The sequence below is a fragment of the Tupaia chinensis genome, unplaced genomic scaffold, assembly GCF_000334495.1.
Source record: "Tupaia chinensis unplaced genomic scaffold, TupChi_1.0 Scaffold144255_1, whole genome shotgun sequence".
NCBI lineage: Eukaryota > Metazoa > Chordata > Mammalia > Scandentia > Tupaiidae > Tupaia > Tupaia belangeri.
The window spans coordinates 3,320,849-3,347,092 of NW_006204113.1; the positions used below are offsets into that span (position 1 = coordinate 3,320,849).

At 52.6% G+C, this 26,244-nt stretch overlaps 1 protein-coding gene and 1 long non-coding RNA gene across 3 annotated transcripts in view; one reads left to right on the top strand and one right to left on the bottom strand.

The window, feature by feature from the left end:
• The window catches only part of SH3PXD2A (SH3 and PX domains 2A), a 309,695-nt gene that overhangs the window by 144,107 nt on the left and 139,344 nt on the right, over nt 1–26,244 (bottom strand).
• Nucleotides 178–4,898, top strand: LOC114005667 (uncharacterized). Of its 2 annotated transcripts, none has more exons than XR_003547509.1 (3): nt 178–281; nt 1,559–1,706; nt 4,023–4,898. It is a non-coding gene; the product is annotated as an uncharacterized LOC114005667 (long non-coding RNA). The 2 variants fall into 2 exon arrangements; XR_003547508.1 differs by lacking the exon at nt 4,023–4,898 and adding an exon at nt 3,650–3,829.

Below are 26,244 nucleotides of genomic sequence, written 5' to 3' on the forward strand. Positions count from 1 at the left end.
ACAAGTCCCCATCCAATCCCCGTCCTTGTGGTGTCAATGGGCTTAACTGTACCCTGTCAACAGGGCAGGCACGTGACCCAGCCTAGTCAACCAGTGTTACTAGGACTGACTCAGGGATGGGCAGAGGCCTGATCTGGGCCAATGAGGGCCTGCCCTGAAATGTCTTTCTCACACAGTTGCTAAGTTGGCAAGATGAAGGCCTGGTATCTCTAGCAGCCGCTGGCTTTATTACTGTGTGAGGAGAAAGCCAGAATGACAGTAAGGAACTGTGCTGGTCCCAGGTAAGTGCTCAATCAATGCTTTTATGAAACTTTTTTTCAGGGCCAGCAAGTGGTGTGGGGGTAAGGCGCTGGACTCTCACGTGGCCGAATCCCAGACCTAATGGCTTGAAAATCATGCTGGGCACACGTGCGTACATACCCAACATCCTGCGAGGAGAACAGAGGAGAAGGGGCTGTGGCATGGCCACTCCCCGCCAGGGGGTGATTTCTCATTTCCCTTCTCACCGCCTCTCTCTCTGGCAAGCGCACGTGCCCTATAGCAAAAACCCTGAACATTTTTTTTTTCCACTCATTTCTTCCATTGGGAGGGAGAAACAGACAGAGGGACAGGCATGACCCAAAGGGTCTCTATACCGTGATCTGCTCCTAAACAGCCAGCCCAGAACATGAGCACAGGCTTAGATACACATGCCTGGCGTGCTCAGGGAGGTCCCAGGACACGAACTCAGGACCTTTCCCCTGTGAGCCCAGTTGCATTTCTACTGCACTGCCACCTGGCCCTAATAAATGTCCCTTGAATGATTGAAAAGCAGAGCCAAGAGATGGTGAGGAAAAGATTCCCTTAACATTGTTTTAACAGCTGGACACAACTTCCAGAGGGTTACTCGGTACTTTTCGCCTGAGTAAAACATAAAATTCTTTTTCTAATTGAAGCTGGTTGGAAGTGGACTTTTACCACTTGCATCAGAGCAGGCCTAACTCGGTGCATCCCACTGCATGTGAGCAAATATGGAGACTGCACGCTGACATCCTTGCACCTCTGTGAGCTCCACGTGACACACTGAGAGGGCGCTGCTTCGGCTCAGGCTGTCCGTTCAGACACAGCTCCAGAAACAAGGATTTGAGCGCTCATTGTAGGAGGCAACCCCTGGAAATATCATTAGGAGACGGGGGTGGGGGGCTGGGGGTAGTAAGGCAGGAAAGAGGCAGTGTATTACCAAGCCAGTTAATCACCATGGGCACCTGGACCTCAATCTTGTTGGGGAACTCTGGGAGACGACACAGGACACCCCTCAGAGCTATCCCACCAAGGGCAGGGAGCTGGGGTATTTATCCATCCACTGCATGCTTGCCACAGAGGGCTGCATCCCAGGGCCTGAACTCCGGCTCTAGCTGAGCATGCGCCCATGGCTAAGCTTGAACACAGCCGCTGAGTGCAGAGCCCGGGTTTGCCACAGACAGCCTCTGGCAGGCAGAGTGGGTGGTGAGGGGACCTGGGGGTAAAGGTGGGTGTGAAAGCAGCTACTGCAGCCCTCCCTAACTTCCCTGTCTCACAGGCCCTGGTCACCACCCTGCTAAGCCAGACAAGGGGCGTGGAACTACAACCCACGTGTGTGACCCGTTTGTCTGCTTCCTCTCTCCACGTAAAGTCTGCAGCTCGTTCCTCCTGTCCGCACCCGAGGCTCTGCACACAGCAGGGGCTCGGTAAGTACGTCTGATCATCCCTTCCTCTCCCAGACTCCTCCTCGAACACTCCTCCCTCCCTTTCTGGAGCCAGAGCGTGAGGCCATGTCCCTGTCAGACAGATGACACTGTGCAGACTGAACGGTGTCATAAAGAGGCTCTGCCTTGCACGCCTTCTGAAAGGAGATAAAACTGATTTATCAAGACATCGGAGACGGCCTTCCTTGGGGGAAGATGTCACAGATTTGGTATTCCTCCTCTTTGCTTCCTACCCTTTTTTGGCTGCCTGTGGCTTTACTGCATGCATGTCTCAGAAGCATGTGTGAGCAGCCGTGGGGCGGCCGGGTAAAAACAGACCTATGGTGTGAGAGGATCCGCTCTCAAGAGTGACATGACAACAGGCAGCCCTGGGGCTGCCCTCTACCTGAGCCAGCTGTCATTAGGAGCTAGAGGTTGCCCATATCTGGTGACGCCAGTGGCCAAACAGAATCTTGAAGGACTTTGAAGGACTGTCCAAGAAATTGGGGGAACCAGAGGGGAAGACTGTAGGAGGGACCAGGGCCCACAGACCTGTGGGGGGCAGAGGCCTCATCCTCCTGCTATTCTCGTCCTGTTGGAAGACAGAAAGGAAGGAGGGTGACCGCTGGCTGAATGGGGTGTCCCTGAGATACAGACAGCTCTCCTGACCCAGGTGCAGAGGCAGCACTGGTACAAAAGAAAAAGCCACGCAGGAAACTGAGCCTCCGCAGGCAGGTGGGAGGGTTCTACCGACGCCCCACCTCGCAGGCTTCCATGCACAGGACCCCCGCTGTCCCCCTCAAGCCCATTCTCTGCAAGGACGGGGGCGCTCTGCCCTGGGTTTGCCACCCTCCCAGCCCCCTCCACAGGTTCGTGGGTCCGCAGCTCAGGGGCAGTGATTCTAGGTACAAGCCAATTCCCTGCTGAGCTTTCGGACCCCCGTGGGGCTTCCCTCCTTCCTGTTGCAATCCTGTTCTCTGCTCTGGCACAGTCAGCAGGGGGAGGTGGGGAGGGGGAGGGAGGGCCTGGAAAGGAACCTATGGTCTTGACTTACAGGACCCCCGCTGTCCCCCTCAAGCCCATTCTCTGCAAGGACGGGGGCGCTCTGCCCTGGGTTTGCCACCCTCCCAGCCCCCTCCACAGGTTCGTGGGTCCGCAGCTCAGGGGCAGTGATTCTAGGTACAAGCCAATTCCCTGCTGAGCTTTCGGAATCCCGTGGGGCTTCCCTCCTTCCTGTTGCAATCTTGTTCTCTGCTCTGGCACAGTCAGCAGGGGGAGGTGGGGAGGGGGAGGGAGGGCCTGGAAAGGATCCTATGGTCTTGACTTCTCTGTTAGGCATCCAAACCGCACTCTGAAAGCCAAACCGGTGACCATATTAAAAGGGAGAGAGAAAAAAGGGGGAGGAAAATCCCCATTAAGGAAGCCGAGACCACAGGGCATTAAAAGCCCCTTGTAAATGTAATTCAGCCCGTTTACTGCGGAGCTGGCCTCTGCCGGAGTCTTCAAAGCCATGCAGATGCTGCCCCAGAAATCCGATAAGCACAAGGAAGATTGCACACGGCATGGAACAGACTGAACTCATCGGGCTAACTCCCTCCTGAGAGCGGGGAGGCGGCTGTCTGAGCATTCAGTGGAGGGTGGAGGTCCCTCCTCCCGCCACCCCGGGTCAGAAGGGGCTGAGAAGGCAGGACCGTGAGGAACAGGGGCCTGGGCTGGGAGTCGTGGGTGCAAGCCCTTCTTGGGCCACTGACAGGCTGTGACCTCGGAGCAGGGGCCCCCTCCCTGGGGCGTCTGTGTTCTCACCTGGAGCCTGGGCTTGAGGAAGACTTCTCGTGGGGGTAGAGGGCCTGCGGGGTGATGTGAGAACTGCCATGGCGGCTGCAGATTACTGCTTACTGCCCCCACTCACAGAGCTCTCACTGGGTTCTCTCACTTAATCGTCCTAGCGACCTTGAAGTCCATCCGGCTACGAGGCCTGCTTCGTCCAGGAGGAGATGGCAGCTCAGAGAGGTTGAAGGACCTCTTCAAAGTCACATAGCTATCAAGTGACTGCGCTGGGACTGCAACCTGGCATTTGGAGTATGAAGGGCGAGGGGGATGCGTAGGTAACACATGGAGTTCTTCGGGCTTGGTCATGGAAGGCCTTGGGAGTGTTTGCTCCCGCGAGGGGCTTACGTTTGATAGCTAACTCCATCAAATTAAAGAAACAGTCATGTAATTAATAAAATAACTGACAGTTCGTTTAACGGCAATCCTAAACGTTAGATGTAAAAGGCTTCGTTTTTTCCAAGTTTTTAATATTTATATTTCTCCTAATAGGCCTCTGGGTTCTTCTGACTTGTTACTAGACTAACGACAGAGGTAAATGGCTCTTTAAATCCAGCCATTTTACAAAGAACTATGGTCCCTGTCACCATCGCACTCCAGACGATGAGGAACAATTAGGTTCACGTCAAATTGCCCGTGCTGCCTCAACCGTGACCTGTTTACTTCAGTGTGGCTTGTTTCATAGGAACTTCCGGGAAGGCGTGCGCCCTAGTCATCGCCTCAGTCCTCCTGGTGCGCTCCGTCCTCTCCAGTCTTAAACGCTTTGTATGGAGCCATCCAGCCAACGCTCAATGGTCTTGTTTCAGCCAGATCAGTACAAAGCGCAAAGCCAGACCTGTCTGACCTGTCTGACACCACGTTCAGCTTGTGCAATATCGTGATGTGAACTCCACGCCGGAGACAGGAGGAAACCTGAGATTTCTAGGCTGGCAGCAAGAAATTGTCACTTACGACGGTGTTAAGTTTGGTTACTCTCTCCAAACATTTGAGAGGCTGACCAAAAATGGGGTAATTGTTAAATGAAACTGCGTTGGCTTAACATGGCCACTTGGATTCCTATGGATAGGCTGAAATCGTGCACGGTAGGCTGAGTGTCTGAGCTGGTTGCTAGGTGATAGCCAATCACAGCAGGTAGGCTTCAGCCAGTCACGGGCATCGCGCCTTTGAAACCATGCGAATGCAGACAAGCTTCAGACCATAACCAGCCCAAATCGTTTCCCGCCCTCGTTCCTTCACTTTCGTCTTTGTACGTCACGGTCACGTCCCCCTTCCTGTACACATCATTCGCCTTTTCCAGAACTTAAATACCTAGTTGACCACGAGGCTAGCTGGAGCTGTCCGGAAGTCCAGGGACAACCGCCCAATTTAAATTGTGTTACGATTTGCTCAATTAGAACTCTACTTATTAAATTGATTTCTTTTTCTTTTAACAAGAGCCAGTTGGATTTTATTCTGTATGTGGAGGGAGATGAGAACACCTAAACTCCAGGTAAGCCACAGCTTCTAGCACAGTCCTCATGAAAAGTGGTGCCTGTGGGTTCCCCATGAGAATTCGGGCCGGGGGCCTGGAAGGGCACAGATGGCCAGACACACCACTGGCCAGGAGCCCTGGCCCTGATCACGAAGAGTTCTGTAGCGACCTCCGTGAACTAGGGAAGTGCTCTTCCACACGGGCGAGCACCCTTTCACAGGGGTGTGAGAGAGGGCTCGCCTCGACCCCGTCCGCTCTGGGCAGACTGGTCTTTCCTGCGCAGCCTTTCCTCTTCCGGATCCACAGCGTCTGTGCACGTGCAACTGCATCCTCCCTGCCTTTCCCACCCCCTAGGACGTCATTCCTTGTTCAAAGACTCTGCTCCTTCTTTCCATCCATCCATCCTCCTGGCCCTCCATCCAGCACTGTCTAGAGGGAGGCCTCCTGTGCTGGGCTCTGCTCAGGTGCTGGGCATTCTGCAGTGGACGCGACAGAGGCGGGCTGCTCTCCAGGTGTTTCCACTCCAGTCGGGGAGGGGTGTGCATGGGAAGATGATGGCACATTTTCTTTTTTTAATTTGTAGTTTGCTATTGGCTGTGTGTACTCGCCAGAGAGCGACAGAGAGAGAGAGAGAGAGAAATCACCCCCCCACCCCAAGGGGAATAGGCACACCACATTCCCTTCTCCTCCATTCTCCTCCTGGGGTTCTGCACACACTCACATGCACCTGGTGTGTTCTTAAAGTCGCTATATCCAGGACCTGAACCATGCAGCTGGCCATGTGGGATCCAGTCACCTTACTGCCACTGGCTGGCCCAGTAAACGTTTTCATACCTAGTAAGTAATTTGGTTATGCATCTATGTCTTCTTGCACTGCCATCAAGAGACTAAAACATGGTCATGTAAAGAGGAGAGCCGGGAGGGTGGAAGGGTTCAGAGAGTGGTCAGGCAAGTCTCTCAGTGCTGGCTCCGAGAAGGGGCCAGCCATACAAAGTGCTAGGTAAAAGGGAACCACCGCAGCAAGGGCACTGAGACGGAGAAGAAGCTATACAGGAGCCTGTAAGCCACCAGGCAGAGTCCATGCTGCCTCCTCCGGGAAGCCCTTTCTGAATGCCAGTCTCACCCACCTCGGCCAACTTCAGGGCCTTTGGCAGTCATTGAACTGTTGTCCTCTCTCTCTGGCCACCCTGGAGTATTTGCCAGAGAGCGCCCTCCCCTCCCTTCTCATCTCAGGGGACCTTTGATTTCTAGCCTGACCGCTGGGTCAGTAGCTCCTGGCCTCAGGCAGGGCCAGCTCTCCCGTGCCACGCTGCCCCTGAGGGGACAGAGCTTCCCCTCAGTGCAGCTCTGAAGTATCAGAAGAGACTTGCCTAAAAACAGGGGAGACCATGGAAGGCCCCATTCCCTAAGAACAGCCCGGCTCATCTGGCCTTCTAATTGGGCTCGAGACAAAAAGGATCAGGGCTTGTATTAGCGTCCTGGGGTTGCTGAAGCAAATCGCCAGCCATGGGGGGCTTAAAACAACGATTTATTGTCTCCTGGCTCTGGAGGTCAGAAATCTGAAATCCAGGAGTTGGCAGGGCCACGCTCCCTGTGAGGCCATAGGGGAGATGCCTTCCTCGCCTCTTCAGCTTCGGTGGCTTCAGGCATTCCTTGGCTCGCGGCAGCGTCGCCCTCCACTCTGCTCTGCCTTTCCATGGCCTTTCTCCCTCGGCCTGTGTCTCAATTCTCCCTCTGCCTTTCTGTCAGAAAGATGGCTGCCAGGAGTTGTGTGCCCATCTAAATCCTGGGCGGTCTCATCCCAGGATCCGTAACTTTCTTTTTTTTTTTTTTTGTAGAGATTTTCACTGTAGGGCGCATGGGCTCGCCAGACAGACAGAGACATAGAGACAGAAAGCGAGAAAGCCCCCCCCAGGGGGGATGGTCACGCCACAATCCCTTCTCCTCCATTCTCCTCTCGGGATCTTGGGCACGCACGCACACGCGCCCGGCGTGAGTTTTAAGCCACCGGGTCCGGGACACGAACCGCGGTCGACTACGTGGGAGTCCAGCGACATAGCCATTACGCTAACTTCTGGTTCCCAGGATCCGTAACTTAACTTCACCTGCAAATAAAGTCATGTTCCCAAATAAATAAGTAAGGTTTATTCCTAAATAAAGCCATGCTCACAACTTCCAGGGGACTCTTTGTAGGGGCCCGCATAGACGGTCATGGGAGGGTCAGTACAGACCGCCTGACAGTCTTGTGCTCCCGACTGGGTGGCAACTGTCCTGAGGGCTAGGCTGATTTCCCATCCTCCCCCGCGGCCCGGCGACGCATGACATGTGCTAGGTGGAGAGAACATGAGTGCTGCCTGATACTCTCGCGATGGACAGGGGTGTGCCGGAGAGAGCGGGTCCGGGGTCTCTGGAGCCTGAGAGAAGACAGGCAGGCTGTGAGAGGCTGAGAGCTGAGTGCCTGGGGCAGAGGGAGCAGCCCTCCTCTGGGTCTGCTGACTGATGGGGCCCCCAGGACAGAAAAGACTCCCAGACTAACTCCCAGACCAGTGAGAGGAAAGGAGATGGGAGGGTCACTAGGGGGAAACTGCCTTCCCCAACACGAGTGACACGGAAGCTCGTGAGGTGACAAGGCACAGGAAAGGACCGCGGCGAGGAAGGGGGAGCACTCCCATCTTCTGCTTCCACATACTCTGTGGTCAGAAGACCTGATGCAGCTCCACACGCAACAGTTCGGGCCGGGCTAGCCGAAGAACACTGTGTCCAACCGCCCTAACCAAGGCCTCGAACCACTGTGTCTGCTGACACACTAATGAAGACAGAAGCTCTTACGGAAAAAGCTTGGCCAAGGAGTGTGAAGAGTGGCTCTTCCTGGGAACCAGCAGTTAGCGTAATGGCTATGTCGCTGGACTCCCACGTGGTTGACCGCGGTTCGCATCCTGGACCCGGTGGCTTAAAACTCATGCCGGGCGTGTGTGCGTGCGTACCCAGGATCCCGAGAGGAGAATGGAGGAGAAGGGATTGTGGCGTGGCCACCCCCCCGGGGGGGTGATTTCTCGCTTTCTGTCAGTCTGTCTCTCTGTCTGTCTGGCGAGCGCACGCGCCCTATAGCAAAAATATCTCCAAAAAAAGAGTGGCTCTTCCTGAACCATGAGGAAAAAACACAGCAACCTCTCTTCACTCTCAGTCCCTCTGACTTCAGAGAGGGTGCCACCAACCCCCGAGTGGGCAGGTGGTCCTGGATGTACCATGAGAAGCAGCAGAACTCTGGCTGCTTCAAAGCAAGCAGGGTATGCTAAGGGCCCGAAGAAAACCCTGTTCAGGAAACAAGCCATCTCACTCATGGCCTACTTCTCTGATCCCTGAGACTACAGAATCAGCGTTTAGTTTAAGATTCTGATCAAGATATAGGAACCTCTCCCTGGAGAATGGCATGGTGAACCTTCCTAATCACTCACACCTAGGTAAGAATAAGCATCAGCTTCTCCTTTGACAACAGGGTCTAGCTAGGGAAGACAGCACAGGGCACAGAGGTCTTGATGGAAGGGGACAGGGTGGGACAGAGGAGAGAGGAAGGGAGAAAGTACCAGTCACCTTGCTGGCTCCCAGGTCGTCCTGCAGGCTGGTCCTGCCCTGCTGCTCAGCTGTTTCCTGGCTGTGTGCCTCTGGCCTCACCCAGGAGTGCCCTGCCCAGGATAGTCTGCACAGCTGGTGGGCAGACCCCTGCTTGCCTTCGAGTGCTGCTCGTTAAGTTGCCTTGTCTCCTCCAACCTGCTGCTATGGGGTCTGCAGGCCACCTGCCCGCTGTGGAGCTGCGTTCAGCACCTGGGGCAGCTGAGATGACACCCCTCAATCTATGGCTTGTGCCCGGCTCACATTACACCCTGACACCCAGCCCTGGTTCTCACCTGCAGCACCTGGCTTTGCTTGGGCAGCGGGAGGGCAGCGCTTAGTCCCAGATGCTGAGGCTGGAAGTACTGAGCACATACAGGTTCTAGAAGGAACTGCTCCTGATGGGCAGATCTGCAGCCCAGGGGGCCCTGACACATACCCTGAGTTCTGGCTCCTGTGAATCTTCTCTTTTAGCTCCATGCCAAGATCCTGCCTCTGGCCTGAAGTCTAGCATGGTAGGCATCGGTAGCTTTGCCTGGCAGACTTTGTTTTTATCACAGGGCCCTAATTTGGGGTGAAGGGGGGAGGAGAAGCAATCACTCCCTCCTTTTTGGTCCACATGATATGAGTGTGGTTGAGCCCATCCAAACTCTGAGAGCACTCAGTTAGTATAGTCCTGCCATGGGCACGTGACCCAAGTTGGTCCAATGAGAATCACACTGAAGACTTTTGCTGGAGCTACTGGGAAGAGAAGTGTTCTTTCTACAGTTGCTGCTGCTAACTCATAAACTATAAGCCCCAAGCTGCTAAGGGGCATCTTGTACACCTCTGTCACCATGTCAGGGAGGCCCCTCTGAGGATGAAATCAACAGAAAGAAAGCAAAACAGAGAGTTTAAGAGACCCAGATTTGGTTGCCTAGATCCAGCTATGCCAGAAACCATTACTCTTGGTTTTCGGTTTTGAGAACCAATAAATATCTTCTTTTATCTTAAGCCAGAAAGAGATGGGTCTATTTTTTGTCAAAAGGAGAGTCGCGACTAGTACATCTGATTCTGCTATTTACTGTTATATGACATGGGACAAGTCACAGCCTATTTAAATCTCTCTAAGTTCCCTTAAACTGCAAAACAGAGACAATGATGCCTAGAGAGGAGTCAACAGACTAGCATGTAATAAGCATTTAACGCGGAGCCCAGCCCACAGTAAACGTTAAGCCAGTGGGATCTCTCTTGGCCAAGTTCTAGGTCAAGGAGCGAGGTGTGGCGGGGGTGGATACTGGTCCTGCCTGTCTCCTTGCTGGCCACGTGGAACCCACCTGCCACGTGCCCCAGGTACCTTGCCCATCACCCTGGCTTCCCCTCTGCAGGCCAAGCATGAACTCCCATCAGCCTGCAGCAACCTTTCCTGGCTCACCCGCCCCGTAAACACACAGCCTGTTGCTCCTCCGAGGGGCGCTCCTCCAACGGCCCAAGTCAAAGAGCAGAGACCGTGACATGATGGAGAGGCAGCCGATTACTCACTCTGCCCGCCCCCGGGGTGTTCCAGGATGACTCACACAGGTAAATCTCCCCATGGCTGCACTCCCCGCCCCTCTCCCACACTCAGGGAACAGACTTGCACCAATCCACCAGGTTTCGCCATAGGTCCCCACTCACAGCCCCAGCATGCTACAGCATTAGCACGTGACTCCACACTTCAGGTGTGGAGGTTCTCTTCCCCGGCACACAGAGTCGGGCACGAGAACACGATCTCTTCCCACGAGTCCCCAGCAGGACCAGCTAGGAATTTACAGGTGTCTGCTAGAGATAAAGCAACTAGTCCCAGGCACATCCCAGATCTTTCTTGAACATATTTTTTTCTTCCCTTTAGGGCACATACTTGCTGGGGCGTGGGTGGAGGAGCTCTTCCCAGCATAGCAGGATGGCCACGCTGTAATCCCTTCTTCTCACCTTCCTCTTGGGATTTAGGGCATGCATGCACATGTACCCAGTACATTTTTCTTTCTTTCTTTCTATCTATCTATCTATCTATCTATCTATCTATCTATCTATCTATCTATCTATTTATTTATTTAGGAGAGGTTTTTGCTATAGGGCGCATGCGCTCACCAGACAGACAGAGACAGACAGAGAGACAGAAAGCGAGAAATCACCCCTCAGGGGGGATGGCCATGCCACAATCCCTTCTCCTCCATTCTCCTCTCGGGCCCGGTGTGAGTTTAAGCTACCGGGTCTGGGACGTGAACCGTGGTCGACTACATGGGAGTCCAGCGACATAGCCATTACGCTAACTGCTGGTCCCATCCAGTGCATTTTTCAAGCAGCCAGGTCTAGGACTCAAACCACATAGCTAACTTCTGTGCCATCTGCTGGCCCTGAACATGTATTATTATTATTATTGCCACTGGGTGCATGTGGTCATCAGAGAGAGAGAGAGACATAAAGGGAGAGGAAGCAGGAGAAAGCACCCCCAGTGGGACATGGTCATGCCACAATCCCTTCTCCATTTCGTCCTCCTGCCAGAATGTTGGGCATACATGCACATGTGTGAGGGGTGTATTTTTAAGCTGTTGGGGCTGGGATTCAAACTGCAGCTGGCTGTATGGGATCCAGCTGCCTTAACCACTAGGCTATGGGGCCAGCACCAAATATACATCTTCCTTGAGCCAAATGAAATTGAGGTGTTTCGTTTTGTTTTTGAGAGAGATTTTTGCTATAGGGCATATGACTGCCGAGAGACAAAGAGAGACAGAGAGATAGACAGAAAGTGAGAAATCACCTCCCAGGAGGATGGCCACGCTGCAATCCCTTCTTCATTCTCCTCTCAGGATCTTGGCCACACACACACACACACACACACACACACACACCTGGTGTGAATTTCAAGCTGCTAGGTCCAGGACTCAAATCGGGTTCAACTACACGGGAATCCGACGATGTAACCATTACGCCATTCACTGGTCCTGAAATTGAGGCTTTTTAAGCAGCCTTAGAGAGAAGTGGGGTCAGAACAATTCCACCCCCCCCTTTTTTTTAAAAATTTTGCCAGAGGGCACATATTTTCACCAGAGACAGAGAGGAAAATGAGAAAGCGCCTCCCGTGGAGAATGGCCATGCTGCAAGCCCATCTCCATTTCTCCCTCCTTTTGGGATTTTGGGCATGCACACACAGGTGCCCGGGGTTCTCAAGCTGTGGAGGGTGGGAATGAACTGCACAGCTGGATCTTGACCACACCACAAGCTGGCCCCTTTCTTTTCCTTTTTAAAAAGTTTTATTAAAGTCTAGTATAGTTTAATAAAAGGTACATGTGGGGGACCAGCAGTTAGCGTAATGGCTATGTCACTGGACTCCCACGTAGTCGACCGTGGTTCGAGTCCCGGACCCGGTGGCTTAAACTCATGCTGGGCGTGTGTGCGTGCATGCCCAAGATCCCGAGAGGAGAATGGAGGAGAAGGGATTGCGGCGTGGCCATCCCCCCTAGGGGGTGATTTCTCACTTTCTATCTCTCTGTCTCTGTCTGTCTGGCAAGCACACGCGCCCTATATCAAAAACCTCTCCAAAAAATAAAAATAAAAATAAATAAATAAATAAATACATACATACATACATAAAAGGTACATGTGCATGCAGAAAACCTGATGAATTTTCAAACTGAGTCCGTCTCTGTAACTGGCACCCAGATCCTGAAGCAGAGCATCACTGACACCCCAGAAAACCTTTGCTGTGCCAGGACGGATTTCAGAAGACGGGCGTGGTCTCAGCACCTCTGCGCCCTCGTGTATGCCAGACCTGTCGGCTGACAGGGTGACACCTACAGAGAAGGGATTTGAGTTACGCTTATTTTTCTCAAGGCTTATTTTAAAACACATTCTTTATGACTGGATTCAATTTGCAGCAATTTTAAGTGTGTAGAGGGATTGGATCCCTGGGATGAGATTGCCTTTTTTGTGACGCGTGAACACGCTTTTGATTTATTAATTGTAAACAAAGGGTAAATGCTTACCTATTCTGTTCGCTTTGGGAAGAACAGTGTACACAGAAACAAAACCCTTGAACTTGCCAGTGTGGTCTCCCTTGCTTTGGAGAATGCACAGGGCTGGTCTTTAGCCCAGACACAAACGGGGTATTTCATTTGGACAAGGTAGCCTGCATCCAGGGAGACCAGTAGATATTGAAGAGAACGATGCCGGCCAAAATGACATTGTGGATTGGCAAGGGCCGTGGGCTGCCCCGGCCCACCTCTAGGAGGTACATAGAGCCCCATAGCTGACCTCCAGGGAAACCCTGAGCCCCCCAGGAAGGAGAGGACTTTGTGATCAGATATGACAATAAAGTGGCCACACTGAAGACAAATGCCAGCTGGGTGCCACTGGGGTCTTTAGGGTGCAGGTTGTGGTCTCCTTTGGAGCCCAGCTTGGACAGGGCTGAACACACCCCGGAAGGAGCTTGGTAACGCTGTGTGTTACAGGCATCAGTGGTAGCCAAGTGGCCCACGGACCACTGGCCTTCACAGCCCTGGTCACACATCTTCCTTCCTTCCTTCCTTCCTTCCTTCCTTCCTTCCTTCCTTCCTTTCTTTCTTTCTTTTTTTTTTAGAGAGGTTTCTGCTATAGGGTGTGTGTGCTCACCAGAAAGACAGACAGAGACAGAGAGACAGAAAGTGAGAAATTACCCCCCAGGGGGGGGATGGCCACGCCCCAATCCCTTCTCCTCCATTCTCTTCTCGGGATCTTGGGCACACACACACACGTGCCCGGTGTGAGTTTAAGCTGCCGGGTCTGGGACTCAAACCGCGGTCGACTACATGGGAGTCCAGTGACATAGCCATTACACTAACTGCTGGTCCCAGCCCTGGTCACACTTCTGATTCCACCATGTACATTTAGTGTATTGTTCTGCTCTTGATCCAGTAGGAAGATTAAAAAAATCAAAATCTAGGACCACTGAGCTGGAAGCAGTGGGCTACGAGCTGATAGACACAGTTCAACCACTGTCCTGGGCACACTGTCCTTTCAGAGCATCGGTCTTCTCAAATCCCATATGGGATTCCAGGGCAGCACGCAGCTCAGTGCTGGGCACACAGGGCCGTAGTTACAGAGAAGGGGAGCACCGGCCACTTGCTGTTGGACCTATAGCCACATCAATGCTATGAAGGCCTTCTGTCTGTCTGGATTCCCAAGCCTTCCCCCAGCCCTGGTCCCAATCCATTTTCCATCCAGCAGCCAGAATAATATTCTTAAAATGTAACCCTTGCTTCAACCTTTAAGTGACTGCCCAGGGCAGCGAGAATGAAATCCAAACTCCTGGACCAGCTTGTGGTGTGGTAATTAAGGCAGCTGAATCCAACATGGTCAACTGTGTGGTTCGAGTCCCAGACCTGGTGGTTTAAAAAAACATGGCAGGCACATGTGTGTGCGCACTCAAAACCCCAAGAGGAGAATGGAGGAGAAGGGACTGCGGCGTGGCCAGCCCCCCGGGGGTGCTTTCCCACCTTCTCTCTCTACACAGTGTAGGAGCCCTGTAACAAGTGAAAACAGCCAGAGAACTCAAACTCCTCGCACAGCTTGTGCGGCTGTGTGGGCCCTGGCGAGGCTCTGGCTCGGGTCTCCCTCTGCAGCTCATCCACCGTCACTCTGCACTGCCAGGCCTGTGGGCACGCTGCCCCTTCCTGGAGCACCTTCCACTGCCCTCCGCTCGGCTGACGCCGTCCAGCCTTCAGGTCTCACCGTGACTGTCACCTCAGCGAGAAGGCCTTGGCAGGCCACTCCAGAGAAAGGGCCTCACCCCCTCTCCCGCAGGCCCTGACGTTCCCTCCCAGAACGTACCACCATTTCTAATGATCTTACTGACAGGTCCTTTCCTCCCCTTAAGTTTATTTATTCCCTCCATGAGTGAGAGTCAAAGACAGCGTCTCCAACAGAGTCCTGACCCTGCGCTGCACCCCAGCCACCCCAGATATGGCACATGGCGTGCCCAGTGTAGACCTTCCCTTAGTGGGAGGTCTAAGATGCGAACCTGAAACCTTCCCATGTGGTCCGCCTCACAGAGCACCGCGTCTTACCGCTGGGCCGCCCACTGGCCCCGGGATCTGCCTCAGCACCGGATGAAGCTTCTTGTGGTCGGTGACACTCACTGACGTACCCGCAGGCACACACCAGGACTGAGAGGTGCGACTGTGTGTGCTCACTCTCACGCACACACACCCTGGGGGGGCCAGCAGACGGAGCTCCCCCAAACACGAGGGGCTGCTACCTCAGAGCAGGGCGGGGGTAGCAGGGGACTCACCCTGCAGGACCCAGACAGAGCAGGGCCAGCAAGTGGCATTAACTCAGAGGCCAGCATCAGGGCCAAGCTGTGCCCACTCCATGTGGGTGTGGACGTGGCGGGCATGGTGGGCAGGGGTTCTGTACTTCCTTGTGGGAGCCAGAGAATAAAGGGGACCATTCAGCCCATGCGGCCTCAGCTCCTTCCAGCCAGGGAGGCTGCCCTCAGGAAAGCAGACGGTGGGCTGCTGGGCAGAGCTTCCAGGCAGCCTCTCCCCGTGGTGTGGCCTGTGGTATGAGGGCTGGGCCACGAGGCCTCCAGGCTTAGAGAAAGGACAGGCAGAGGAGGCGGCTGTGGGGCAGGCCGATGATGCTCAGGTGCTTGGGCCCTGCTGCTGCTCCGATGCAGAGGAAAATGGCCAAGACACAGAGGCCCATCCGAAAAGGGGCACATAACCACAGGCCTGGCTCTCCTGGGATTCTCCAAAACCTTCCTTTTCCTGAGCCCAGGCCGTCAGCTCCTTCAGCAACCTCCCACCAGCATTTTCTGTGCTTCTGTGCTCCTGCCAGGGTGGCGATGACAATATCAACACACGGCACCCCCCGAGCACCCGGCACGTGCCCAGGGCTGAGCCACGTACTTTGCATTCATGATGTTACCTGGTCTTCATAAAACCTGGGATCTGTCGGGTTGCTGGAAAAGATAGGACATGTTTTTCTGCATTTTTCTATGCAAAAATGTGTCCTGGTTTTTCCACCAACCTAGTAGGTAGGTACCGTTGTTACCCCGTTTTACAGACACTAGGCTAAAGGTCAGAACAGGTGAGTGACCTGCCCAAAGGCATACAGCTCGGAACTGGGGGAGCTGGGATCCTAAGTGCCATGGTGTCTCCGGACAGACCGACGGCAGCCCAGGCTCCTCACTGCTCTGCGACTTTCCTTTCTTTCCCTTCCCCAGGAGGAACATCCACCCCTACCTCGACCGGACTCACGAGCAGGGGCAGACGTGGCGTTCATTCCGCCCTCTCAATGCTGGGAACTGCATCTGGGGCTGGGATGTGAGGCTGACTACTACAGTCATGGCCCCGGCCCTCGTAGAAAACACTGCGTGTGGGGGCACTGTGCTGTGTGTCCGTTATAGCGGGGACATGGGAGGGAGACAGGCCTGAAGAAGCAGCAGGTGACCAGGCACATCTGAGAAGCTGGAGTAAGGCCAGAGTAGCTAGAGACCGGGGTGGGGCGGACACGGGCTGCGAGCGGGCTGCGCTGTGAGTTAGGAGTGGTGCAGGGAGGGGCTGGATGGGTAACAGGGATCTGATCGCATGGCCACATACAGCAAAGTAAAGCCACTAAGTTACATGTTCAAAGCGAGCTGAGCTCCTGGACCTTCAAGGCTGAGGACCACCGTTATTTTTGTTGTTGTTTTTTGAGAGTTTTTTGTTTGTTTGTTTGTTTGTTTTTGCTATAGGGCGCTTGTGTTAGCCAGAGACAGAGACAGAAAGCAAGAAATCACCCCTCAGGGAGATGGCCACGCCACAATCCCTTCTCCTCCATTCTCCTCTCGGGATCTTGGACACGGAGGCACATGAGCCTGGCATGAGTTTAAGCCACCAGGTCTGGGACTCGAACTGTGGTTAACTACGTGGGAATCCAGCGACATAGCCATTATACTAACTGCTGGTCCGAGGACTACCGTTTTTTACTGAGAGGACATAAGTATCTTTAGACCCAGCCTGAAGCCCTTCTTCCTCGTCTTAACCCTGGGGGTCAGGAACTGGGGAAGGGAGCTGGGCCTGTCACTGGTGGGCATATACACACAAGCTCAACCCCATGGTCTCACCAGTGACTGCACCTACCACAGGCCACGTGAATCACAGGGGTGAAAACCAGGAGACCCCAAGGTCATCTCCTCTAGACTTGAAGCTTTTGGAGGTCAGAGTGAAGTTCAGAGAGGGTCATGCCTTGCCCAACTTCGCACAGCAAGTTAGCGGCCATGTTGGACTCAGAGGAGGCTTGGGCTGGCAGCTAGTCCCAGGGTGGATGCTGCAGCTTCTGCACTCACAGGTTATATGCCCAGAGTCTCCGACTGGGCTGTCTTCCCTACTTCCAATTTCTACCCAAACCTAACCCATCAACAAGAGCTGCCACCTGCCGACACTGATTCACAGAACTGAGGACACAGAGAAGCCTGTGGAAGCTGACCTCCAAGATGGCCCCAGTGACACTTGCTTTGTGTTCCCCTCCCATACTGAAACGGGCTGGCCTGTGAGACTAAGAGGATATTGAGAAATGATGGTGGGACCTTCAGGGACAGATAATAAAGGACACTGGGCTTCCTTCGCGCCCTCTCTTGGGTCACTCGCACCGGGGGAAGCCCCCTTCCTATGGTAAGAGCACTTAAACAGTCCTGTGGACAGGTCCAGGTGATAGGAAACGGGCCTCCTGCCAGCAGCCAGCACCCTCTGCCAGCCATCTGAGGGAGCCATCTTGCAGTAAGGCCTGTAAGGCCATCACCCAACATTTTGACTATCATTTCCTGAGAGATCCGGACAAGATCCTGAGAGATCCAGGTAGCCATCTCTAAATTCCTGCCCCATAGAAACTATGTGAACTAATAAATGTTCGTTGTTGTTTTAAACTGCTAACTTCTGGGGTAATTTGTTACGCAGCAACAAGAAACTAATATAGGACCTAGCACTGCTCACGAGAGGGCAGGGTTACTTGAATCGGAGACACGTGGGGTGTTGGTCACGCACGCAGAATCTGGGGGTTTGCCCAGACCCTTGCATTAGAATGGAAAAGGCTGGGGCCGGGGCACGGTCAGGGGCAGAGGGAGAGTCTGCATTTTTAATAATCCTCTCCACCACACACACGCGCGCGCACACACACACACACACACACACACACAGACCAAATGATTCTTATATACTTCCAAGGCTGAGAATTACTGACCTAATTCTCCTTCCAGATCTGGAAAGACCAGGAGCTGAGGGACGGTCCTGATTACGTTTGTAAGCGGAGGCAGGTTGGGCCTAGACTCCAGCTCCAGACTGTGAGATCGGGTGGCTCTTCTGAGAGGCATAGGTTTTCTTTTGTTTCTTACTTATGTTGAAAATTTGTGGGTAGCAAAATGCTGCATAATCAACTGTCTTTCATTTGCAACAGGGCATATACGCTTGCTGGAGACTGAGAGAGAGATAGAGAGAGGGAAAGGGAAGAACCACCCCTCAAGGAGGAAGGCCACACCACAATCCCTCTCCTTTATTCCCCTCGGGATTTGGGGCATGCATGCACATACAGTCGGCATGGTTTTCAAGCTGTCAGGTCTGGAACTTGAACCACACAGTTGGCCATGGAGGATCAGCCACGTTAGCCTCCGCGCCATCTGCTGGCCCTCAACTGTCTTCAGAGCTTGCTCTGCTTTGCCTGGGAACAACCTTGCCAGCACTACACAAAATGGGGGCCTGCCGCTAAGAAAGGTGGGCGGCGTTAGGCCACATGGAGAGGTACTTTGTACCCACCGCGCTGCCTCAGCTCCAGGCACGTCTGCTAGGCCAAGAGAATGCAGTGTAGGTGAGGCAGAGACGATGAATGAGGATAACGAGGGAGTCTGCCTTAACTCCTGCCCGCCTGCCACCCCACGAGGTAACTAATCACCCTACTTCATCTGCATAGCACGCTGTGGCTTAGGAATAAGTCCCACACAATCCTACTGAATTCCCTCTGCAGGCTGCCAGGTAGGCCCGTCTGGTACTCAGACAGTCATTTAAGTATTTGTGGAGCGGCTACGATGTGCTGAGTAACACCCTAGGCACTAGAGATATCAATATATAAATTTGAGGGTTTTTTTTTTTTTTGTAAATTACTTTTTTTAAAGTTATCTTATGTAATTTTATTTATTTATTTAAATTTGACCAGAGAGGGACAGGGAGAGAGTGAACAAGAGGGACAAAAAGTGAGAAAGCAAACCACCAGGTCCAGGACTCGAACCGTGGTTGGCCATACGAGAGTCCAACACCCTTCATCACCATGGCACAGCTGGCCCCTAGATTTGTTTTTTAAGTTAATAAATACATACGTTTACTATATGCCAGGCACTGTTTTAAATCACTGTGCAAATATTAACTCACAATATTCTAACTCAGTTTATCTTAACTCACAATTTGCGAGTCACAATAACTAGCAAATAATTCCTCATAAGAGCCCAACAATGGAGACACCATTATTTTCTCCACTTAACAAGGACACTGAAGTCCAGAGGGCGCCAGCCTGGTGTCCCGGGTGCTGCCAGCCACATGGCTGACTGAGTGCACAAGATCCTGAAGGACTGGGCCTGGGGGAGGGAATCATGGCATGTCGAGACCCTGCTGAGGATACTTCTCTCTTTCTTACATGCACTGTCATCATGAATAAACTTTTTAAAAAAGTACAGAGAAGTTGGGTAACTTTCCCAGGGACAAACAACTAGTAAGGGGGCAGTGTCGAGATTTGAACCTAGGCAATCTGGCCCTAGATTCCACCTCCTAAAATGAGATAAAATAGAACATGGTTTCTGCTCTTTAAAACTTCAGCTTTTGGGACCAGCAGTTAGCATAATGGCTATGTCGCTGGACTCCCACGTAGTTGACCGCGGTTTGAGTCCCGGACCCGGTGGCTTAAAACTCACGCCGGGCACGTGTGCGTGTGTGCCCAAGATCCCGAGAGGAGAATGGAGGAGAAGGGATTGCGGCATGGCCATCCCCCCTGGGGGGGGATTTCTCGCTTTCTGTTTCTCTGTCTCTGTCTGGCTGGCGAGCGCATGTGCCCTATAGCAAAAACCTCTTAAAAAAAAAAAACTTCAGCTTTTAAAGTCACCATGAGCACAGGTGAAGAAATAAAAGCTCAGAGACAGTTTCCAAATTCCCCTGGGTCTGACATTGCCTGGACCGAGAGCCAGGTCCAACTCCAGGCCGCATTGCCGCATCACGTGTTTATTCCCAAGAAAGGCCCAGCAGGGAGGGGATGCCAGGAGGCCACGAGGAGCCTAAGAGAGGGTCTCTCCAGGTCTCCCCTGCAAGGGAGAAGCATCTCGAGAGACCCCGCAGCAAGTGACACTTCTGCACTCACTGTCCAGGCCTTTGCGATTTGGGGCTGTCTGCTGCCCGGCCGGTATTCGTGCTTCCAGATGGCTTGGGGCACTGTTATTTATAGACCATGTTTCTATTTATATCTTCACTGAGCCTCCCCCCACCCAGTCCCTAAAACCCAGAGTGAGGAGGATAAGAACTCTTTTTCACTAAGTAAGTGTGGGGCAAAGGTGAAGGTCAAAGTCTGGCTGTGTGTGCCGTTTCAGCAGAAGCCCTTCGCAGGGAAATAGTCAAGACAAGGGGGCTTTCTACGCCTTCTCAAGGAAACGGGGTGGGGACGGGGGGTGGGGAGGGCACAAAGCTGGCCTTATACAGAGGCAGCTGCACTCTCCTCATACGGTGGGATCTGAGGTGTGCCTAGAAGACCCCTGTTCTCAAAAGTTTTTCCTTTTGCATGATACTTTACCACTAGTCATTTATTCCTTTGGTCTTTTTAATATAAAGATTAATTTATTATTATTATTTTTTAATTTGGCCAGTGAGAGAAAAAGAGAGACAGAGAGTGAGAAAGCAAGCCACCAGGTTCGGGATTCACACCACGGTTGGCCGTGTGAAAGTCCAGCGCCTTAACCACCACGCCACCTGCCAGCCCCTCCTTTGGTCTTAATAGTTTTTAAGGCACAAAACCCAGACAGCATCAGAAGTTCACAGATGGGGAAATGCAGGCTCCGAGGACTGTGACCTGTTCTTACAGGTAAGCTTGAACGAGTGAACCGAAACCTCTCACAACACAGGGGCGTCTATCCCAGCACTGGAGGAAGTGTTCCCAGCACAACAAAAGAAACTGGAGCAACAGAGCAGGCCCAGAATAATTCCTGCCCCAGCAGAGCAGGCCCAGAATAATTCCTGCCCCATCACATTTTAGGAATAAACCAGTAAATCTCTGCAACATTTCTTAAGTTTCTATTTGATGCCTCAGATGAAAACTTCCTTGTTTCAGTGAATCATAGACAGATGTAAAGCAGAACTCACTTATTCCTCATTTTCAGTCCCTGATGAATTGTGGTTCAGGAAACAGCATCTGTGATGATTGTCACCACTTGATTCCTTCATGGGTTTGAGTTTCCAAAGCCAGCTCCCAGAAGGCAAATTACATGTTTCCTTCCTCTGGACAGTTTGCCTGCAATTCCAACATCTGTCACTAGGTGGCTGGCCAAGGTTGGGTAGGTGGAGTGAAAATAGAGTTTAGACAAGATCTTTACCATAAGAATGTGGCATATTCCAGACTAGCAATTAGCGTAATGGCTATGTCGCTGAACTCCCATGTAGTCAACTGTGGTTTGAGTCCCAAACCCAGTGGCTTAAAACTCACGCCGGGCGCATGTGCATGTGTGCCCAAGATCCCGAGAGGAGAATGGAGGAGAAGGGATTGCGGTGTGGCCATCCTCCCTGGGGGGTGATTTCTCGCTTTCTGTCTCTCTGTCTCTCTCTGTCTTTCTGGGGAGTGCACGTGCCATATAGCAAAAAATCTCTCAAAAAAAAAAAAAAAAGAGAATGTGGCATAATATTAAAAGGACAATATCGATCAATCTCTAAATGACATATTTTGTAAAAACCATGATACAAAAGTGAAGTAAGGTTAAAAGAAAGGCAAACATCCTGGTGCAGACAATGTACCCACCCTTTTATACCAAACCTTAACTGCCTCATCAGTACATGTCTGGTCAAATCCACACCATGGTTAGAACTTCCAAAACATAAAGACTAGTATGAAGCCAGTGGCATGGTGGTTAAGGCACTGGACTCCCACATAGCCAACTACAGTTCAAGTCCTAGACCTGACGGCTTGAAAATCACACTGGGCACATATGTGTGCGTGCTCAAAATCCCAAAAGGAGAATGGAAAAGAAGAGACTGTGCTGTGGCCATCTCCCACGGGGGTGGGGGGTAATTTTTCACTTTGTCTCTCTCTATTCCTCTCTGGCAAGTGCACATGCACTATGGCAAAAACCTATTATAATTTAAAAGAAAAAATAAAGTATCAAGAGCTTGGCCTTGGAAGTGGAGGGCCTTGGCTTTGGACCCGGCTCTAACTCTTACTAGCTGAGTGGCTATGAGCAAGTCCTGTGCCTTCTAGTCTGTGAGTCTTCCTCTGTTAAGCGGGCTGGTTGTTACGTGGGCTCGCTGGAGCACAGGAAGCCCTTTGCAGTGTCTGGCCAAAGTATACCCTTAATAAACAGTAGCTATAATCATTAGGCAGAACTCTTCTCTCATTTACGATGGTTTCATCTGATGGAAGTTCCAGGCCTGACGTGCAGTTCCCCGAGAATGCTGTTCGCAGCTTTTCTCCCACAGCCAGTTCAATGAACAGCTATCTTGGGCTGCTGGGCTCATGCGGTGAACAGCTGTTTCACTTTCTCTCCCAGGAGCAATTCTCTCTGTTCAGCAAGAACGAAAGAATCGCTCTGCCAATCACGCAAGTCTTAAGCCCTCCTCAGCAACTGCCAACTATTACACTTGGAAATTCACCTTTCAGGTTCACAAACGAGAGGCCGGGAGTGAAAAACTGCCAGGCAGAAAAGCGTGACCCGGCCACCAAATGACCAGCCATTCACCGCTCTTGACTTGAGGCTTAGGGCTGCAATACTTTTTAAAAATTATTATTGTTTAATGCCAGAGGGCACATGGATGCACATGAGAGAGAGGGAGAGATTAAAGAGAGAGAGAAAGAGAAAAATAACATTCCCCACGATGGGGCCTGTCACGCCACAACTCTTTTTCCTCCAGTTCTCCGTCCCACTGGGATCCTGGGCACGAGCATCTGGACGTGCGTCTGGATGTTTTTCAAACCAGCAGAGTCAGGACTCAAACTCTGGCTGGCCACGTGGGACCCAGCTTCTGTGCAGCATCTAACCCATGTGCACATGCCCGATGGCCCTGCAATCATGACTTTATACAGAAGAGCAAAAGATGCTCCTTTAAAATCTCAGGTTAGGGGCCAACAGGTGACATGGTGGTTAAGATGCTGGACTCCCACATGGCTGGCAGTGGTTTGAGCTCTGAACCTGCCGACTCGATTCCTCATTTTCCCAATCTTTCTCTCTCTCTAGTGAGTTCACGCTCCCTATAGCAAATTTTTAAAAAATAAAAATGAAAAATTCAATTAAATAAATAATTCTTTAAAAATAAGTAAATAAAATCTCAGCTTATTTGTCTTATCTTTCCTGCCCTAGTCTCCTTGGAAAAGCCTGAAACTACAATATAACCGGATATACTGTATGCTGACATTCTGATACCATGCTGTCTCCAAAACCACAGATGGGACCAGCAGTTAGCGTAATGGCTATGTCACTGGACTCCCATGTAGTCGACTGTGATTCGAGTCCCAGACCCGGTGGCTTAAAACTCATGTCGGGCACGTGTGCGTGTGTGCCCAAGATCCCGAGAGGAGGATGGAGAAGAAGGGATTGCAGTGTGGCCATCTCCCCGGGGGGGTGATTTCTCTCTTTCTGTCTCTGCCTGTCTGGCGAGCCCAGGCGCCCTATAGCCAAAACCTCTCAAAAAAAACCCCAGAGAGCTCATGGCCAGTCTTTCCCATCTCCACAAGAGAGGCTTCTGAAATGAGAAATGAAAACCTGAGCAATCTCCTGTATCCAAGACTCCATCCCATCTTAGTAGGGAGAGGAGGGAGCACGTCCTGACTTACACCTGACGAGCGGGTATGGCTGGGGCCCGAGTATACTCCTGGCTAGATTAGCACTGGATGATAGAAGGTTGTGTTGTCCTTTACAACCCCACCCCATGGCCCTCCAGAAACAGGGGGGCAGCTCAGGTACGTGTAAGGAGATGAGTCCAAGAACCAGCCCTTGCCAAGTTACCTGCATGAAGCCTCGTCTCCCCATGCACCTCTCCTTCAGGTCAGAAATTGGTTCCCAGTGTAGATTCAGTGCTTTGCCTCATGTGAATGGACAGGACATAACACCAAGAACGTCCTAAAGACAGGGCAGACGGCCTGCAGAAGGGCTTCGCTGGGCATTAAACCATTATTCCTTCAACCTGACTGTGTGCACAAGCCGTCGGTACATGTTGTTAAAGTGACAGCTGTGATTTAGTGGGTCAGAATGGGGCCAGGACTGCATTTCTAACGAGCTCCTGGATGCTGCCCGAGCTGCTGATCTGTGGTCTACATGCTAAGCAACAAACTTTAGAATGCACAAGACTGGGGGCCAGCAGGTGGCATGATGGTTGGGATGCTAAATTCCCACATGGCCCACCGCAGTGTGAGTCCTGGACCTGGCAGCTTGAAAAATCACACCAGGCACATGCTGTGTGCATGCCAAAATCCAAGAGGAGAATGGAGGAGAAGAGACTGGCATGGCCATCCTCCTGGAGGGTGATTTCTCCTTTCCCTCTCTGTCTCTCTCTGGTGAACTCACATACGCTATAGCAAAACCTAAAACAAAACAAAACAAAACAAAAGCACAAGACAGTGTGCCCTCACTCCTGGGAGGAGTCCTTCCTCCCTCTGTCAAGGCTTCTAGGAGGCTGCACACACACGATCCCAGAGATGTGTGTGGCCTGCGCAGTACTGCTACGTACTTGGTGCTTACCGTGCGTGTCCCAGACGACCAGGGGCACTTCCTAGATGAGGCTTATGATGGAGGAAGAGATGCCGAGTCAAACCAGCTCAGGGTCGCAGCGCTACTAGGAGGCTGAGGTCCCACAGGGTGGCACCATTGGCACCAAACTGTATTGTGGAACTGGAAGCCACATGGCTAGCTGCAGATTTGGGTGCACACGCAGGCACCCAAAACCCTGAGGAGGTGGAGAAGCTGGGGAGAGGGGAGCATGGTGCGATGAGACTCTGGTGGGGGCATCTCTCTCACTCTCTTTTGCTTTCTCAGTGCACAAACAAGCTAGCTATTATAAACATAACAAACTTTTTGAAAAAAGAGGTAGAGTAGAGATTTGAACCCCAAATCTGTTTGGCTCTCAGGCCTCCAGTGCTGAAATACAATGCTTACCTATCTCTGCCACAAAAGTGCATGCTTTTGAGGCTGACAGAAAGTCCCCAATAGAAAGCCGGGTGCAAAGCCACATCTGTTCGAGCCCAAAGCCAGCACTTGGAACCCCACACACGGGCCCCAGAGCCCCTCTGCACTGCACCTCTGCAGGCTCTCCTGGAGCCTGGCAGTCCTCCCTGAGATCTGCCCACATCCATTTCACTAGGTGAATCCAGCTCTTGTGTTCTCGCCTGGGGGAAACAGAAACGCCACTCTCACCCAAGCCTCACCTCGGCTACTGGAGCCCGTGGGGTGCCACCCGGCCACCCTGACTCTGAAGGGTAGAGAAGGTGAGGCCTGCCAGCCCTGCCTGTGAAGGTACATTCAGGTGAACAGACTCCATCTTCAGGCTGTGCCAGTCCCCTTAGGCCAACTCTGGTCTGGAGGCCAGGCAGCTGGCACCTGGGCCTCTTTGGTGGACGTCGGTCCTGAGGACGGTGGCGGTGAGGGGGAGAAGCATTTGGGGGCCCAGTATGACTGTTTGCTGGACACTCGGCAGCCCTGGATGAGTGACGCATCGCTTCGCATGGGCTGGGACAGTCCAAGAGCCAGCTCAGTCCCTGCCAGGGAGCAGCTCGGGCTGGGGGCTCTGGCTATGGACATGTGTCCAGTCGGGGTGACCTTGACAGCACTGAGGGGTCAGGCCAGGGACGCTGTGTGCCCCCCACCTCCTGGGAAGGCGGGAGGGAGCTCACCCCTCAATGGATCTCAGTGTTCTCTACCACTGCCACCCCACCAGACCTGGACCCAGAAACCAGGGCGCCTGGAGGCTCATGGGGAAGGCTGTTCACCACAAGGCGTCTTTCATGGGCTCCAAAGGCCTGGTATCTCAGGGAGGGGGTCATTTCCTTCCATCCCAGGGATGAATCCACAGGCCAGGAGTTAGGGGGGGGTGCCATGAAACGCTGGCTCTGCTGTCTCAGCTATGGCCGCCCCACAGAACCAGAGCACTGCTGGGTTCTTTTCATTCATTTAATTTAATTTAATATTTCCTCCTTTCATGGGCAAGTGAGACAGACAGAAGCCAGAGACAGAGACATAGAGATAGCATCCCCAAAAGGGTCTTGACGCTGCAATCCATCCCAGGCCCAACCAGCCCTGGGTCATGGGCACTCCTGTGCCTGGTGGTCCCAGGGAGGGCTCCAGACATGAACCAAAGCTAGAGCCTCCCCACGCCAGTCAGCCTTGCAGAGCACTGCAGTGGCCACAGCACCAGCAGCAGGCCACCCTCCCCCACCCCC